Source organism: Ambystoma mexicanum, chromosome 4q (assembly GCF_040938575.1).
Source record: "Ambystoma mexicanum isolate Mex_15411 chromosome 4q, UKY_AmexF1_1, whole genome shotgun sequence".
In the NCBI taxonomy this organism is placed as follows: domain Eukaryota; kingdom Metazoa; phylum Chordata; class Amphibia; order Caudata; family Ambystomatidae; genus Ambystoma; species Ambystoma mexicanum.
The window spans coordinates 801410756-801429403 of NC_090928.1; positions in this window are offsets into that span (position 1 = coordinate 801410756).

Sequence of the window (18648 nt, forward strand, 5' to 3'; positions counted from 1 at the left end):
TGCAGTGTCACCTCTGCACCTGCGTCACTCAACTCAGCGGCCTTGCCCTGCGAGGGCTTTGCTGCAGAGGGTCAGTGCCTTGGTTCTTAAAGGGGCGGGCGTGTGGACGTAGCAAGCATGATAGGTTTCATCGGGCAATGTCTCCTGCACACCTTCATCGCTAAACACCACGGCCTTGTCCTGCGAGGGCTTTGTCGCAGAGGGTCCTTGCCTCAGTTCTTATAGGCACGGACGAGTAGAGGTAGAAAGCCTGCTACGTTTCATCGGGCAGCATCTCCTAAGCACCTGCGTCACTCAACACTGCGGCCTTGATTTTTCCAGATAAATAATGAATGAGATATAATTGCCTAGGAGTGTTTCTTAAAAGAGAACTCACTAAAGACATATCCATTTGAATGCACATACCCTGAGCTCCACTAATGAAATGAGTAATGTTACCATTTACATTAACAACATATACTCTTTGAAGCAAGAATGTATGATGCATGGAACAAAATATGCAAGAAAATGCTGAGGTTATGATTTAAACCAGACATGCTAGCAAAATGAGGATCATTTTGTCACTGCCAGCAGAGAAGAGAGGATGGGGTGATGTTGCCCTACTTTTCTTCTGTCCCAATCCATTTACGGGCACCTCTGCATACTTGGACATAACATCGCTATACCATCGCTGGTACACGCTTTTACTGGCACCTAATTTCCAGGCCGACATATCCCGGTGTCTCCCCTAATGTCTCTGTTTCTGTACTGCTCCCCCTCTTTACCGGAGTCTCATTCTCCTCCCTCTATCTCACTCTTTTTTATGTGTTCTTTCCTCCATCTCTTACTTTCTGTCCCTCCATCCTCCCTCTCCATTGTGTGCCCTTTCACCTTCTTACCTTTTTCTGTCAGCCGGGGTACCAATATGCTCTTTCACCCACATGCATGTGTTATGAATCCACAGGAGGCCATTAGCACACTTTCAGTAGTCTTGTGTTCATTACAATCAAGTTATTATTCTGCAATTATGTCTGTTTGCTGATAATGTTAGAGACAGGTCTCGAAGTGCTCCTTGTGGCACTGCTTAAAGGAATCTTAATGGTTTCAAGCCAATAGGTTTGACTTGTTTTCATCCTGTGGCAGGGGTGTTGCTAGGTCTGGAAAAGACCCAGGGCTAAGCTAATGTCGGAACTGTCGGGATTGGGGGCTAGCTAGCCTTTTGGCTGTAGCTCCTGAGATTCTATCCGGGGCTACAACCAAAAGACCAGGGGTCTTAGCCCCCCCTAGCAACGCCTCTGTCCTGTGGTTATTTATAAAACTCAACATCCTCTATGTTTACAAAGCCACCCCTACTGACTTTGCCAATGCTTTTAACAGATTCCCGGATTCAAAGAAAGGGCTTCAACGCATGAACATGCTGTGCCCTCTAATGGTAAGCCCCCTTGAACAAGCTGCCATACTTGAACACTTGAGGATGCAGCATCACAAACAGTACAATTGTCAGTGGACATGTACAGACTTTCTTTGCATTCCTTATTGCTTCTCAATTGTTCACACACCAATCCCTTTTAGAGATATTAATTTCAAAACTCATGAATCAATGTATTCTTATTTTATTCATGTTCTCTATTTTCTCTTCCAGATATCATCATATTCATAAATATAAAGACAGTATGCACAAACTGACAATCATTGATACACATTCCTTAAAATTCTTACTACAATTTGTAATAAAAAATCAGCTAATCCAATAATGCAATTCCATTATATATCATCAAAGAAACACACCATATTGTAATCACCCATACCTATTCATACACCTCAATCATACCCATCCTCATTCAAAACCAACCAATCATACTGTGCAAAATATGCTGTTGTAAACATTTTTTCTAAACACATACGGACTATTTATTTAGACCTTTAAAACAAATACATATTTATCATCTCACCATACATCAATGAATTAATATCATATTGGCACAAGCAGTCAAAATCCTAAAAGGAGAAACTAGAATGATATTCGTGTCGACTCGAGTTTCAGGGCTGGTTGATGATGAAATATTTCAACCAACACCCTCATCAGGACATATAAGCAGTCTTCACTTTTGATCACAAAGTTGTGTGTTCAATTAGCTTGAGTCAACAGGTTGTCTATACTGCAAGCACATCCATATTCGATTAGAAGGCGTTCCTTGAACGGAACAGGCCACAGGCTATCACAGTTTCTCTGCAGCCAAAGGACAAACTGGCACTCTTACAATGTTCGTGTCACTACTGTGCATGCCAAACTTGCACACATAGATGTCTCTTTGCAATAGGGATCTGGGTGACGCTCCGCAGGGAGATACCGTAATTAACCCATGATGCGACAAATTGCTGCAAAATTCTTTACTTCTACTATATAGGTGAAACGGTTAGCCAAAAAGGAGCTCACCCCAATGGAATCTTTATGTGTGGGCGAACATCATTATACGATGTTGCTCACTCGAAACGCAGCATACCAACTCTGCATCCCTAATCATGCAGATTTAAGCCTTCTGGTGGAACTGCACAAAACTAGCCTGAGGATGCAGAGCACACCCCAAGCCTACAACTGCCAGGACACTGCACCCTGAGCCTCAGACGCCTGTACTGTGTACACACAGCACGCTGAGGAACGCTATCTTGACACTTCCACCATAGACAAAACTTTGAATATGACTTAACCTGACATATAACACTGCTGTCTTTGAATAACGAATGCACTGCAGGGTAAACATATAGCTCAAAGACCAATGTACATATTGAACTGCTGCTGTGTGTTCTCATGTGCACTTACTACTGAGATACTTATGTTCTCAACAAATAAGCACAGTTTCCATTGCCATAAGGATAATGTGACAACCTTCTGCTTTTCCATCGTTGATCTGATACACAAGGGCTGCAAACTCCAGTTCTGCAGAAGTTTGGACTATGAGTCTCATCATCCCTCACCATTTACTTTGCTTGTTGATGGTCATGGGAGTTGTATTCCAAAACATGTAAAGACCCAAAGGTTCCAAACCACTGTCATATATGAACATACAGAGAGGTCTTCTGCGGGGAAACTGACAAGAGTTTTGTTGATGGAGTAGCAGTAAGGGCCAACATCTTTAGGCATAATGTGAAACATCATAATGACATGTTTGCGTGTTGTCTTTTTCTAAGAGAAAGTATAATATTAATGATAAAAGCCAGAGCTTTTGTACCCAGAACAGCCAAAACCCTATCAAAACAGGTGCTTTTCCATTGATATAGAAAGTGTTTAAGGGTGCAGGGACTGGTTCGGTACATCTGGTGGCAGTTGCAACAGAATCACAGAGCCAGCATCCCACCCTACCACCAACAACTAAATGGGGGTGATATAGGCTTGCGGCTGACTTGCATCTAGAACTGGGTTAGCCTGGTGCGGCCGGGCTATCCAAGGTCAATAATGGGACTCTATCCTGATCCTCCTTTTGGGTCAGTACCTGTATGAAGCGAGGCCAGCCATGAGCCCCACCTGCTGCCCACCGCACCAGGGACCAGTGCAGATTAATGAATCTTTTCTGTTCCTGTTTTAACTTGTACTGTTTGAGCCTATATCTGAATCTAGGTTTCTCTCTATTGTTCCTTATCTCTCACAATGCACCTGTACCAGACTGCGAGTCGTCAGTCTGCATGGCTTAACTAATGTTTTCATTTCTGCTTGCTCGCATTTTATGCTTGTCTGCGCTTATTCCTCACCCCTCGTATTGAATCGTTGCTATGGGGTGTCATTTTGTGCTTAAACAGGGACTCTGCATATCCAGACACTTGCATCATTACTCTGATTTAGATACTGCACAGGAAATTCCAGCCCCATCGTTCAGGTCAGCAAAACAGACTTTGTAGTCTTACATCGCTCCTAAACACAAATCACACGGGCATGGTCTTGATCAATAGCTCAGATGCAGCTTCCTGCAGAAATACAGCTGCATTTCTGTTTTTTTGTTTTTTTGTTGCAGAAACAAAGGCGTAGCTAGTGGGGGCGGAGTGAATAGAGGGTAGAAGAGAGACATGATAGGCCAGGAGAAAGAATGGGTGAGACAGAAGTGCACAAATGGGGACAATTACAAACAAAAGGTTGGGGCGACAAAGAAAGAGGAGTACATTCAGGGGCCCAAACAGAGTGACACACATGCAATACTTAAAGAGGGACAGAACTAGAAGGGGGCACATACAGATGATATGATTGGTTATTTATAATGATATGATTGGTTATTTATAATGCGCTTAATACCAGAGGTTTCTAAGCACAGACCCGGGATCGAACCTGCGTTGCTCCATGTCGTCTTGCTTCCAAGGCGAACAGGTTGCCCCTGAGCTATCTTCCCGAAGCTGGATGGACAAATAAAGAGGGTTTCCTCCAAGACAATTAAACATATCCTACAAAACCGCTTTAAACTATCTACCTTATTTTCACATGTTCATATTTACCACTCCAAAAACGTTTATTTTAGATAGAATGGAACATTTTCCTCACATTCCATATGAAATCTGGCTTTGCCAAACATTGACAGGTAACCTTTTCCTACATTACTTTTTATTATGAGTGTTTAAGTCTTGACAGTACATGCTCAAAATCAACAGGCCATGTTTTGCCTTCTGTTGAATTGCATTCTGGTATTTGTAATGCCACATTTGTACACTTTTTGCCTAGCATATATCTGTAAGGATGTATATCTGCATGTGAGTACTTTACAATGGTTGAGTACTTTACAATGGTTTGTGCACTATAAAACAAAGTATTGTTGAACACATACATGGGGGGTGGAAGGAGAAAGGATGAGGGGGCAAATGAGTCATGCTTTTGTGACCAGAATGTTGCGAGAGAGGTTGGAAACCTGGAGACTGGAGGGGTTATTTTCTATGGTTCTGGCCCTGTATTGCACAAGTCGAGGATAGGTGTGGGTGGATAGTGTCTTCCCACTTTTTTCAAGGGCTGGACACAGCCCAGTTAGAAGTATGTTAGGCCAGCATTAAAAAGTATGTTGGCTCGCTCAAGTGTTCGACTACTAGGATTTCACCCCAGGTTGTCATGTTTCCAGTGCATATACTGACACAAGACCACAAAGTGTCATCAAAGCACACGTCTCCTGTATGGATTTTGTTTTCCCCAGAATGTGTTATTATAAATTGTTGGGTTTAAAAGGTGGCCATCGCTTAGATTTTGCTAGCAAAGTTATTGGAAATTCTCCTCTCTCAGGTTATGTTTCCAGTGTTCATTACTTTTTTTGAAAGGAAAATGCTCATTCATATATTGGCACTGGGCCTGGCTGCATTGTCATTATGTAAATACTGTGGGCCTGTCTGCTTCCTGCAGTGTTTCATTACCTAAAAGCTAAGGGCCTGCCTGCACTGTGGCACTGCCTAAAGGCTTTGGGCCTGGCTACACTGTCATTACACAGAAAGTTTTCACTCTACACAATTGAATCTGGGTCTACAGCAAGACCACCGCACTAAGGCCACACCACCACCATATTGTCCCCAGACTTCATGACCACTTCTGGGCCACCAGTCAGCCCAACAAAAAAGTGGATCCACCACACACTGCACCCAGGTAGACTTGATGCTATGTTTTCACATGGAATGCGATAGGAGATATTAATACAACCTAACTTTGAGGCTCTATCTGTGCTAGTGGGTCTGCAAAATACAATGTCAAGGAGATCACAATACCAGAGTCTGCCTAGTTGCACTGAGTCACACCTTAAGCCTTGGAGACTAGAATTGCACCATATCTTCAATGGGCAGGAATAGAGAATGCAGATCCTAGACAAAATGAAATTATGAGCAGTGCCGTTAGAGGGAGTATGGAATCATCATTTGGCGAATATGGAACTGCAAACATGGAAAAAGCTGATCAACCCCTGGCAGAAAGAATACCATGTGGTGGAAGGCTGAAGAGGTATGTGTTTTGGACAACTGCGTTGTAATTGGTATTAGAATAATTAATATATTACAATGTGCAATATTAATAATTGTGCTACTATTTCAACATACTGGGCCAGAATGGAATCACATCAGCAGGTGGCCGTAGAGCACTTCTTGGAACTGGCTTTTCAGTGGATAAAGAGGACGAGGACCGATAACACTTACATGATTTAATCTGATCCTGATCCCAATCCTGATCCAGAAACTGCATCAGAAGTAAGCACCCCATACATTAAACAAAAAAAGTTTGTTAGTGCCCCGGTGGAATACATAAATGCTTTATTTTCTCAATCAATATGCTAGTCTGGTGTAAACTAGTCTGGTCTCTAAAATCAGTTGGAAAACTAATCCCTTCTCTAGTGCAAGTCAACTTCATCGTCACAAAATATACGAAGATCCATTGGTTACACAAACTATAGGGCTCTTTGATACTTAGCCCTCTTCAATTGGTTTGGCACCCGTGTACCCTTCTGGAATATTCCACACGCTAGCAGCACACAGGCTATCACTCTAGGTGCAGGGAGGGTCGGCATGATCATGCCTCCCCTCCCAATAAGCCCAACATCTATCATCACTCTTACAGTCTGCCAGTCAATTAAGATTTGAACTTGGCCTTGCAGACGTTCTCTGTGCCTGAGAATAAAAGGGAGTATCTTCTTGGTTTCTGTGTAGCTCGACCCAATGTCTATTTTGATCTGACCATGTGACTGGAGACCTCGTTTTCGAGCTCTTTGCTGCATTTGATACTATTACATGATGAACTCTCATTCATTGTAACTACTGGATGGACAACCAGACTCATGGTGGCCTTGACTTCTTGGTGATGGGCAAGCCAAGCTTTTCTTGAATTTCGCCATCACTATTAGATGTTTTCCAACTACACTACACTGAAACCCTTTCCAGTCGCTGGGTTTCAAGCCTTGCTTAAAGTGCATCGTGGAACATCCAGGTTCTATACATTCCAATGAATCAACATTGGTGCATCGCCACAAACTATTCACTATTTAACCAGCCTTAAGATCACTTAGTCTACTTACGTTAGTGCATCTGTACAAGTGTACACTAATTTTTCATTTTCTTCAGTGTTTCTTTAGCATGAGCATCTTCATCTCGAGCCCGAAATGTTGCTCATCTTCGACACATTCTCTTCAGAAGATCGTATAGAAGTTTATGTTCTTTTGCTTAGCAGATCTTTTCTGGGTGCGTCAGTTCTGCTTCGCATGATGTCACCAGTCTTCTTTTTCACCCACTCTCACACTTCTTCTGGGACTTCATCCAGAAGGCCATCAAATCTTTGTGAATGCATATGGGGCTTTCTCAATGGTTACCTTGTTTCAAGGATTTTTTGTCATACAGGCAAACTTACTGGTACTGCGTGTGTTGCAATTTCCTGTTCCCAACATAAAGGCAACATGGGGACAGAGCTTTTGGTGGGGGTACTTGACTTCTCCTCTGCAATATCTCTAATCGCAAAAGGTGCAGCACACATTAGATTATTAATCAGATGGTTTGATAATTTAACTGACTGCACCTCATCACAAGGGCTAAGGAGCATACTTGGGACCAGAAGCCCAACCTATCAGATCATTGGGCTAAAGCCATTAGTTACCTGGAGGTCTTCATGTTAAGGATTACTATTGTCATTACTCAAAATCCTACTCCTCCAATGGCAACTGAAGCAAGATAATTCTCAGAGTAAGGATTCTCATCCATTTTCCCCCTGCATCTCCTTTCAAACATACTCCAAGCCCCATTTGTGTTGATGAATGGAAGAGAGATTTGTTTAAACTGCTGATGAGACTCACCGCCACATGACAGCACTCCGGGACAATAGCCATCACGACCACAGTATCATCCTTATTCCCTCGTGGCCACTTGCCAGTTCCAGTTTGAACACAAATGAGGAGATGGCCTACAGAGGCATCTTGGGCAGCAGTAGTACCCGGAGTTGCCAACACATAATCCAGCCCAAACGGGGAGCCATACTCAGGAGGTGGGAATTTGTCTGCTGCCAAGATGGCTGGCGGGTAGTTAAAGACTTGAAGGCTCTGAACTGAGTTGCCACTGCAACTGATAACCAATTTAAGGCAACCAAGTAACCTCAAGGATTAAGAGACATGAGGCCTAATTACGAGTCTGGCAGTAACCGTGCCTGAAATTCCGGCAGGTTATCGGCGGACTTGTATTACTATTCTGCCTCTGTGATTCCCAGAATTATCGGGGCAGTACGACTTGTTGGGTGTTCTGACCCACGTTTGGACTATTATGCTACAACATTTGGTGCTGTGGGCTTAGGAAATCCAAGATGGCCGAAAAAGCCCACATGTGCGCCAGAATCTATGAAAACCGCGCAGTTTGTGCGCACACCAAAATGGTCGCCTGACTTGCCACCCCCCGGTGCGGGTGTGCTGGGTCAGAAGAGCCATGAGTGAAATGGGGTGCCAAAGAGAAAAACAGCAGTGCCTGTTCGCTAGAAAGCACTTTAAAAATCACCCTTTTTTTCTCTGAAGGCAAGCTCCGAATGCCCATTTCAAACATTGCAGAATATCCAACAATCTCACTGAACACCAGCAGACATTTGACAGAATAAAGTCTTGTGGGCATACAAAATCTGGAAAGAGGATGAGCCTAAAATAATGTTCATAGCAAAACTGGCTGAGCTGTGGATTTCAGCAGTTTAAGTAAATTTGGACTGAAAGACACTAAAAATCTAAATGTTTAAAAGAAATGAGTGACCTACCTTTGAGTGTCACATAGGTTGCAATTGTTTAAATGTCATAGTTTTAAACTTAGAATCAGCATTCTAGCTGCATGTGTAAACATTGTTAGTTTATTTGAATGCAGAAAACTGGGTAACTAGAAGTGACATTAGCTGGGGCCTGGCTTAAGGAACTGAATTCTGCCTGACATCTACCCCCACGGCAGTTAAAACCTGCTCAGCCACTCTTCCCCTTGCCAAAAGGAGTTGTCACCTCTCTGATTAGGTTAGGGGTGGAGCAGCTACAGGGAGTTGAACAAAGGCCTGTCCTGGGCCCAGGCAGATGGTTTATTAGGGTAGTCGTAAATGGCTTCCTTTTGAACAATGGGCCTTCCAGGGCCCAGGCAGATGGTTTATTAGGGGGACTGTAAAATAGCTTCCTCCTGGCAGAAGCTGGGAGGGGCAGGGTCTCTGAGCTTGGCAGAAACTGGATAAACTGGTTTCTACACCATGTGACCTGGGAAACCACACCCCTTTGGGGCCAGAACATAAATCTAAAAAGATGGATCATTCATAGAGCGGACTTGTGAAAATTTTATAAGTGATATCATTATTCTTGTGATTTTTCTGTGCACATTTGAAGACGTGTTAGGACCCGGTGGTATGTTCAGGGGGGTTTTTAGCGGAAAAGAGGATATTACTCTAAATGTATGTATGTTAAAAATCTGACACTCCACCACCTAATGCCCACATGCTTTGCGAACATTTGTGTAAATGCGGGGACAAATCCAATATTGGTAACCCGACCAAAAAGTGAAATATGTTGCCATTTTTGAACCCAAGCTCCTAGAAACGACAGAATTGGAACAGGGGCTACCATCAGTAAATGCATAATGTGTGTATGCAATGCCAAACAACTGTCTATCGGGGAAGTATGTATTTGGATCAGATATAGATTGTGTGTAAAGTTGACAGGGGTGGGTTCTCTGTATCATAAACAGACCTCATCATGATGACACTTCATTTCATTCCCCCAATCAAGGGGAAGAGGAGGAAGTGGCCAATGACAAGTGAAGAGGGGTAGGGCCTAGAAAGCTAGCCTCTCCACCTACTTTCAAAACACATAAAAGCAGACAGTCAGGACAGATAGAGACATTCTATTCCATCTGCTGCGGGACGCTCTGCCGGGAAAATCCATACTTTACCTCGATCAACCTCCAGAGAGCCAACACAGAGACTCCAATCTATCCACCTTCAGAGACCAAGACTTTACTTCAGAATTGGTAGCAAAGAGGTCAACTACAAGCTAAATCCCTCTTTTGCAGGCCTCAAATCATTGTAAACTATTCACAGCCAGGCGAGCTGTTTGAATTCTTTGCAAGAACTCTTGCCATTTGCCAGAAAGCAGCGTTGCATCCAGAGAAAGCTGTGCAGAAAGATCCAGAAGCAGTGCTGTACTCAGAGAAAGCAGAGCAGTATCCTGAACCAGAGGCCAGAGATCCAGAGTGACCCAGACCGCTGTTAGCAGAACCAGAGATCTGACCCAGATCACTGTGAAGTGCCGAGTACCTAGCAGAACTGTGCAGAACCAATCTCTTAGTTAAAATAATATAATTCAATCTATTTTAATCTAACCAGAACTGCCTCCTAGAAGTTGTCACCTGTCATTTGCAAAGCTGTCACCTGTCATTTTCTAGCTGCAAGCTGTAACCTGTCGCTTTGAACTTTTAAAATTTCAAATCCGAAAAACTACCTTTATTTAATCGTCCGTATCTCTGGAACCGTTTGGGCTAGGAACTTGGTTTAACTTTCCTTTGTAAGCTTAGAATCTCAGCTTTTCAACAAGCCTAGAACCAACTTATACTCCTCATACTTTTGCCGTAATCACGATTCTCGCACTCGCAAATTTTACCGCGATTTGCAATTTGGTTAAAAATCCAGCCACGTGTGAAAACAGCAGCTTCATTGCTTTCCTTTGCCAAAAATGTGTTTAACCTGCTAGTTACTCCTAGATCCTTGCTAAAGTGAGCCTGAACTCATCCCAAGTATATTTCACTCACCCTGAACCTCCTAAAGGGAATTAAAACCATTTTCAGCATATTTCTCACTGCATTGTCACCATATTCAAAGCATTTTGCCTGTGTTTCAAAACTCCTATCTGTTGTATAAGCTGCTGGGGGGGAATTGAACTGAATTCTATTTGATTGCATTCCTAAGAACTGTGTCATCTTCATCTCCTTACAGTGCATAAAAGGGGGGTGAATTGTCCAAGAAAGTGATTACATTGTCTTTTGCTGAAATCCTATCAAGTTATTTTCTGTACTGCATTTCATTCCACATTGCATCCATTTGAACCCATAAAAGTATTGTTGCTATCGTATCCATCCTATAACCACTCATCATTGATTATAAAGAAGTGTGCTAGTGCCGGACTATCCATTATTGATTACTGCTCAGATTAAGTGTGATATTCAATTATTAATTTATTATAAAGTGTGATATATATATATATATTGTTTAAATTATCAAATAAACCGTTTAAACTTGCAAAACAGAACTACTTCGTGGCTCAGTGGGGTCAGGGGGATTCCAAGAGAGGTGTGTTATATAGGGGTAGTCATCCAGAACGCATGAACTGGACGTAAAGATATATCAATAAGGGTTTCCATTCAGTATCCCAGACTAGGCATTGACTTAGCTGTAGTGTTGAATTGAATCCTCTTACAGATTCCGGTGACCCAGGAATTCCAGAGGCATAATTCGGTAAATCCCCATTCCCATTGGGTCCAATAGGACTCAATGGGAATGGGGAAGTGGAAACACTGGCACCATCTCGTGATGGTGCCAGTGTTTTCACATCCGCCTGCAGGCGGGTGGTGTTAAACCCGCCAGGTCAGACCTGGCGGGAATGACACCTCCCGCCTGCAGAACTCGAGATCACCCGGTCCGCAAACAACGATGGCGGCTGGTTTTACGCCACTGTTATTTCCAGACCGGGTGACTCGTAATGAGGCCCATGGTATCTCTGCCCGGCTAATCCAAAACCTTGTTCAAAAAGCATAGTCACATTGTGTCCCATTAAAGGGAAGGAGGAAACTTCTCTGTTCCCTTCCTTAAATTGTAAAAGAGACACTGCATAGAAATTATCATCCATATAAACAGAAATACCTAAAAAAGTAAACCAGACTTCTAATGTTTCTACTTTAAAAAAGTTTACACTTTTCAAAATGCTAATTTCTTCAGAGATGTTATATTTTATGGTGCTCCCTATACTACTCAATCAAGGGAGTTCTCATGCGGAAATGATGGGGTCATGAGGATATGCCTTGCTAAGATGCTATTATCTAGTGAAGGGAAAATGATGTTAAATATCTTTTCACAAATGCTGCAGATTTGTGGCATATTTCTGCAATGTGAGCTGTTTGTTCGCCTTTGTCTCCTTTGAAGACCAAACAATGGAAATCAAAAAAGTATCGTAGATGCTCGCAGTAAGGAGCTCACACATCTGAAGGGGTAGCTGTGGTATAGGATGTGTGGGAGGCTGTGGCTATGGTTATATGATGCGCCGGTCCCACCGGCCTCTACAAAGGGCCTACCTGTGTGCCGGGCCCCTTCTAGGGTTGTATGTCTTGAGTTCCTAGGCAACATGTTGCGTGTGCCAGGACACTCTTTTAGTGCCTCCTAGCAGATTGAACGGTACGAGTGCAGTCTGAATGAGAATGAGACTTTGCAATCTAAATACTGCCATACTGTGTGTTTATTAACCCTAAATTCTGCATTTTGCATTAATGCCACGCACACACGCGCTGTGAATATTTGAAGCAGTGTGTTGCCTTAAACCTGCGTGTTGAATTGTAGACTTTTAGGTGTGTATCTGAATTGCCTATACTGCAACAGACTAAGGGCCTCATTACACGGATGGCGGAGAACCATGGCGCTATTAGCGCCATGGTTCATGCCGGTAAAATACTGGCACCGCCTTGGCGGAAAGGGCAATTACCGCCCCATTCCAAGGTTGGCGGGGCGGTAATTCCCCCTTCCACCATTGCCCTTCCCCATTCCCATTTTTGACCCATAGGGCATAATGGGAATGGGGAAGGCTAGCAGGCATGCCGTGAAGACAGGTTTCTTCGGAGCTCCGTCCCGCGATCCTTGATAACCTAATAACTAACGCCAAAAACCACTCTGCGGAATAAAACAAATACAGATTCCGGAAGGAGATCCGATTTCCTGAGCTCGACTGCGTTGCTGAGGCGAATCGGAAAACAGAAGGCCCGAAATGGGGAGTCTGAACTCGCGCCCCCCGGACCCACAAGATGGCGGCACCCGTGAAGGAGAGAAGCTAACTGACGCTGCGGATCCAGGACGCCCCATAGACCGCCACGACGAAGAGCTTTCTCTGGCGCTGATGTCGAGGGGGCGCCCGCTGGCTCCCCTGACCGTATCCCAGCTCCAGCAGGGGAGACAAGGCGACGGAGAGATCAGGGCAGGAGCCTCGTGGCACCAACGGCGTCGGAACGCAGTGGAGGACCCGCTGGGCTGAGTGGGAGCAGATTGGGTCCGCACATCGGAGAGGCTGGTGCCGCTCAAGCGGTCTTGCCTGTCCAAAAGGGCAAAGGACATTAACATAAAACAACACCGAAGACCCGAATCGGGTAGCCGGAATTAGCGCTCCCAGAACCTGCAAGATGGCGGCGACCGCCGAGGACCGAAGCTAATATAAGGCTGCGTTCCTGAGAAGCCTTGTGGACTGCTGCGGAGGCGGGCTGCCCCTGGCTCCTGCGACCTGAAGACATAATCGGGGGATCGAGGCTGGTGCCCTGCGGCTCCAACGACGACAACACACACTGGAGGACCAGGCATGCTGAAGCGGGGCGGACAGGCCTGACCGCCGAAACATGAGGATACGGCGATGAGGTTCCGGGCTTGAGGAGCTGACGCTGCCCGCACACAGGTGAGCCTGATTGGAACCACACTTGAGCGGGCTTTCCGGAGCTGAGGTGGTGGTGGGCTGCTGCATAACGCAGCGGTGGGCGTGGGGCGCCCCTTCCATTACCCCCCTACCGGGGGCCCCTGACCCCAATCTGCACGGCTGCCTGGCAAGCGGGGTGCCTACAACTTGATCCCTAGAACACTGACAGAGCCCCAACGTTACGGAGAGGACCACGAACATTACGGCTCCTCCGAGGGGGTGAGCGCACGGCGGCGGCGCCGTTGAGGCTGCGGAGAGGAAACCGAGGCGACCTGTGTGTCTCCGAACAACTAAGGGGAACAAGCACAGAGGAAAGTCTACCAATTAGACGGTTGACCCAGGGTCCCCCTGCTGCTGGAGCTGACACCCGGAACAACAAAAAGTACTTGCGGCTGAAACACCACAGAAAGCTGAACCCCCCTGAAATAGCCAGAAGTACGGAAATTGAACTTGCAAGGTCCGCATCATAACTGTAGCTATTGAACATTGGCCAGATAGGGGGCCCTGCCTGTGACACCTCAGTGGGTAACTCCAGTTCTGAAAAACACTGATCAAGGGCCATAAGCGAGACCCTCTTGCCTTGTAAAGCAGGATCTGGTCCAGAAGCAGAAGGTCCTAAGGAGGGCGATGTTTCCCACCAAAACCAAGCCGAAGTTGGTCACAATGGATTCCTTTATGACGGTCAGGCCCCAAAGGCGACCACAACAGGCCCAGGAAACCCTAGAAGAGCCCCCCCAACAGGGTGAAGACCTTAAGCATGAGCAAGTCTTGCAGGCGATAGCGGCCCTCCGCACGTCAGTGGGGGGGAAGATAGAGGAGATGAGATCGGATATGCAGCTCATGCGTCAGGATGCCCGCAACCTCACGGAGAGGGTGACGGAAGCTGAAAACACCCTACAAGAGAATGTGGAAGGCACCCAGGACCTGAAGTCGAGAGTCCAGGATCTGGAACAAAAGGTGGCAAGGCTGGAGGCGCGCTCAGAGGATGCCGAGGGCCGAGCCCGCCGAAATAACATCCGCTTGCTGGGGATCCCCGAGGACCTGGAAGGCTCAGACCCGACTGAATTTGTTGAAACACTCCTGCTGCAGGAAATTGGCCCAGGGAACCTCTCACAGGGGTTCTCTGTGGAAAGAGACCACCGATCCCTCCAGAAACATCCACCTCCAGGCTCGCACCCGCGCCCAATTATAGCCAAAATTCTGAATTTTAGCGACCGGGAAATTATATTGCGATACTCCAGAGAAGGAGGCGAGATCAAACGGAAGGACTCGACAATAGTCATATACCCAGACAACACCCCCACTGTGCAACGAGCTAGGAACTCCTTCATTCCAATAAAAGCGCAACTAAGAAAGCTCAACCTAAAATACATGCTGCTTTATCCATCACGCCTCAAGATTCTCTATAAAGGAAGAGCTATATTCCTGGAGACCCCAGCCGCAGCAAATTTGTGGCTAGAACATAATAACCTGGCCGACGACAAGGAAGACCCCCCGAGGTCGGAAATGGGATGACCATCTCCACACTGAACTAAGAGGTATACCGAGATCCCTGCCCGCAAGCCTAGTCAAGCAGACTCACACACTATAGCAGAGTTCTACTGAGACGAACGCTCGATCGGGCAAGAACTCCAAGCACCGCACGAGCACCTGCAGAATGACCCACACCTCTGGAAACTGTGTTGGTAGTCTACCTACACGCCGCCTGATCCGGATGACCAGGACTGGTCTGGAAGGCTCGGGACCCCTGAGCGTTGCAAGTTCGAAGCAACTGCTGGGGGCAGTTCAAGGTTTTACTGTTTTGTTTAGTTTGCTTTGTTCATCTTCCCCATTCAAGGTAATGGGAGTTACCCAAGTTACAAAATCTCCCACGTGCGAAACGGATGCTGCTGAGGAGGGTGGACGGGAGGGGGGATGGTTGGGACCGGGAGAATTGTTCAGAAGGCATCGACGGGTGCCGGACTGTTTCGGTGACAATCCGAGTGACCCGGCATGGCATCCAACGCAAAAATAAGGATAATGACATGGAGTGTGAGGGGATTGGGAACCTACTTATGCCGAAATAGAATCAAGTCATACTTGAACAGGAAAAAAGTGCAAATAGCACTATTGCAGGAGACCCACTGTACGGCGGACTCCCTGGCCAGGCTGGGGGAACACTGGGGAGGACAGGGATTGGGCACCGCCTACTCCAAATTTGCAAGGGGTGTGTACACCGGATCCACCCCCAACTCCCATTCCACCTAATCAGGTCGGATATTGACCCTGAGGGGAGGTTTGTCATACTCTGGGGCCGACTGGAACACGAAGAAGTATGCATAATAAACTCTTACCTCCCCAATACCAACATCCCAGCTCATTTAAACGCCATGTATGCTAAAATCGCACCCTACAGGCATGGAGTTTTTCTCTGGGGGGGAGACTTTAATTGTGTCCATGATGTGAACCTAGACAGGTCCCTGCCCCACCCGAAAGGCCCCTCACCGGCAACCACAGCTCTGTCCCTATTAACAAATAGATTGAATCTAGCCGACACTTGGAGGAAACGTCATCCGGATTCCCGGGGGTACTCATATTTCTCCTCCCCGCATGATCTCCACACGAGGATAGATTACATTTTCATAGGCAAAGAACACCTGTCACAAATAGAGGAGGCACAGCATTTAGGCAGGACCATCTCTGACCACTCCCCGCTTTTAATAGAATGGAATGGAATCAAACTGGCCCCAGACCCCCCATCCCTATGTGGAGGATGCTGATAGACGCTCTCAGTGACCCTGCGTTCAGGGAAGAACTACAGGAATTCATAGATAACTTAGTTGGAAGAAATAGGGGGAGCGTCGACCACCTGAGTACGATGTGGGACGCTCTTAAGGTGGTGACGAGGGGAGAAATTATCGCAAAAGCAGGGGGCATTAGGAAACAATTGAGGGGAGAGTTGGATCAGTGGGAATGCCAGGTTGAGCAGCTTGAAGCCACCCCGGTGAGCACTCACCAGAGGGAAGACAACCTTAAGGAACTTAGAACTAAATGTACCCTCGCATGGGAAAGACTAGCTAAATTTGATTATGCCACCAAAACAAATAGAATACACAGAGAAGCTGATAGACCTAGTAGAATGCTGGCCTGGCTATGCAGGAAAGAGCACCCTCAACACACTATTACCAAGTTACAGACTGAAGAAGGCATGGTAGTACAGACCCAGCAAGATATAAATGACACTTTTAAGGGATTCTACAAACTTCTCTATTCTCATAGTGTCCAGGTTCCCCGAGAACAAATTATAGACACCCTGGAGGAAATAGGACTCCCCAAAATCTCCTTGGAACAAGCTGCAGCTCTTGACGCAGTCATCACAGCAGAGGATATAACTGAGGCAATCAAGTCCCTAGCCACTGGTAAGACCCCTGGGAGCGACGGCCTGCCCACCAATTCTACAAGGCATATGAGGCCTCCCTAATGCCCTTGCTGCTTGAGGTCTTCCAAGGAGCACATGAGAGGGGGATACTTCCTGATGGTATGAGGGAGACCCTGTTGATTCCAATCATCAAGCCCAATAAGCCCGCTGACAAATGCGACTCCTACCGCCCGATAGCTATGCTTAATTACGATGTGAAGACTTTGACCACGGTATTAGCAAATAGACTGGCCAAAATTATAGGGGAGGTGGTGCATGGGGACCAATGTGGTTTCATACCGGGTCGGAACACGACCATGAACCACCGTAGAGTACAACAGATTATTGCGCAGACAGAGGCTAGCATGGAGCCGTATGCACTGCTGTCCCTTGATGCCATTAAGGCGTTCGACTCAATATTTTGGGAGTGGTTGGTGGAGGTCCTGGCTGGCTTCGGCTTCGGCCCGGGGTTCATTAGTTGGATCCAGTTACTTTATAAAAAACCTAAAGCCAGAGTAAAAACAGGAAAACACGTGTCGGCGGCCTGGGATATATGTAGGGGCACCAGGCAGGGATGCCCGCTCTCCCCCATGCTTTACGTGCTAGGGCTGGAACCCATTGCTATCTACTTCCGTAAACAATTTTTTGACGCTGGGATACGGCTGGGGGGAGTTGATCATATTATCTCCCTTTATGCTGACGACGTACTGCTATATGTCAGGGACCCACTACACAACGTGCCCACGATGTTAGACGTCTTAGACAACTTTGCAAAGTTTTCAGGTATCCAGTTTAGTAGGGCGAAATCCTGCCTATTCCCCCTGGCAGGCCTCAAGGGGAAAGACATAACAGATCTCCCGGTGGTGGGAATACAATGGGAACTTGCCTCATTCAAGTACTTAGGGATACACATAATGCATACCCCTATTCTAATGCATGAGCACAACACGAAGATTGCGATTCCCACCCTGAGAAAATCCATGCAATTCTGGGCGAAACTCCCCCTATCCATGATGGGCAGAGCGGCAATAATTAAAATGATTGTCCTTCCCAGATTTTTATACGGGTTTCAGAATATTCATTTTTACATCAATGTGCCTTTCTTCCGCCTGTTGGAGAGGATAATCCGGGACTTTTTGTAGGGGTCAGGAAGATGCAAAATTGCACTCTCCACCCTGATGCTGCCATACACCCAGGGGGGAATCCAACTCCCAAACTTCGAAAAGTATTATCTGGCGGCACAGCTTAGTTTTGTCACCAAATGGCTAGCAGACGAAGTCACATCTGAGTCCCCCCTGCTACAGACCCTATCCCCGTTGCACATGAGAGAACTTATCTGGGCTCCTTCCCACCTAATGCGGAATGCCCCTTTCATGGCCGCCCTGGGACAAAAAATCTGGCGCAAGACAGAAATCCTTACATGCTCCAAGCACCAGTACGCCCCGGACATACCACTACTCGCGGATCTATGCGGGTCCGTCACAGATCTACATCACCTCAGACACTGGGAAAGAAAGGGGATATACTCATGGGAAGACCTGTTTACAGACGGGGTTTTTAAAGATTTTGTAACACTCCAGGAAGAGGAGGGAGTCCACACAGGCCAGTTCCTGTGGTATCAGAAGT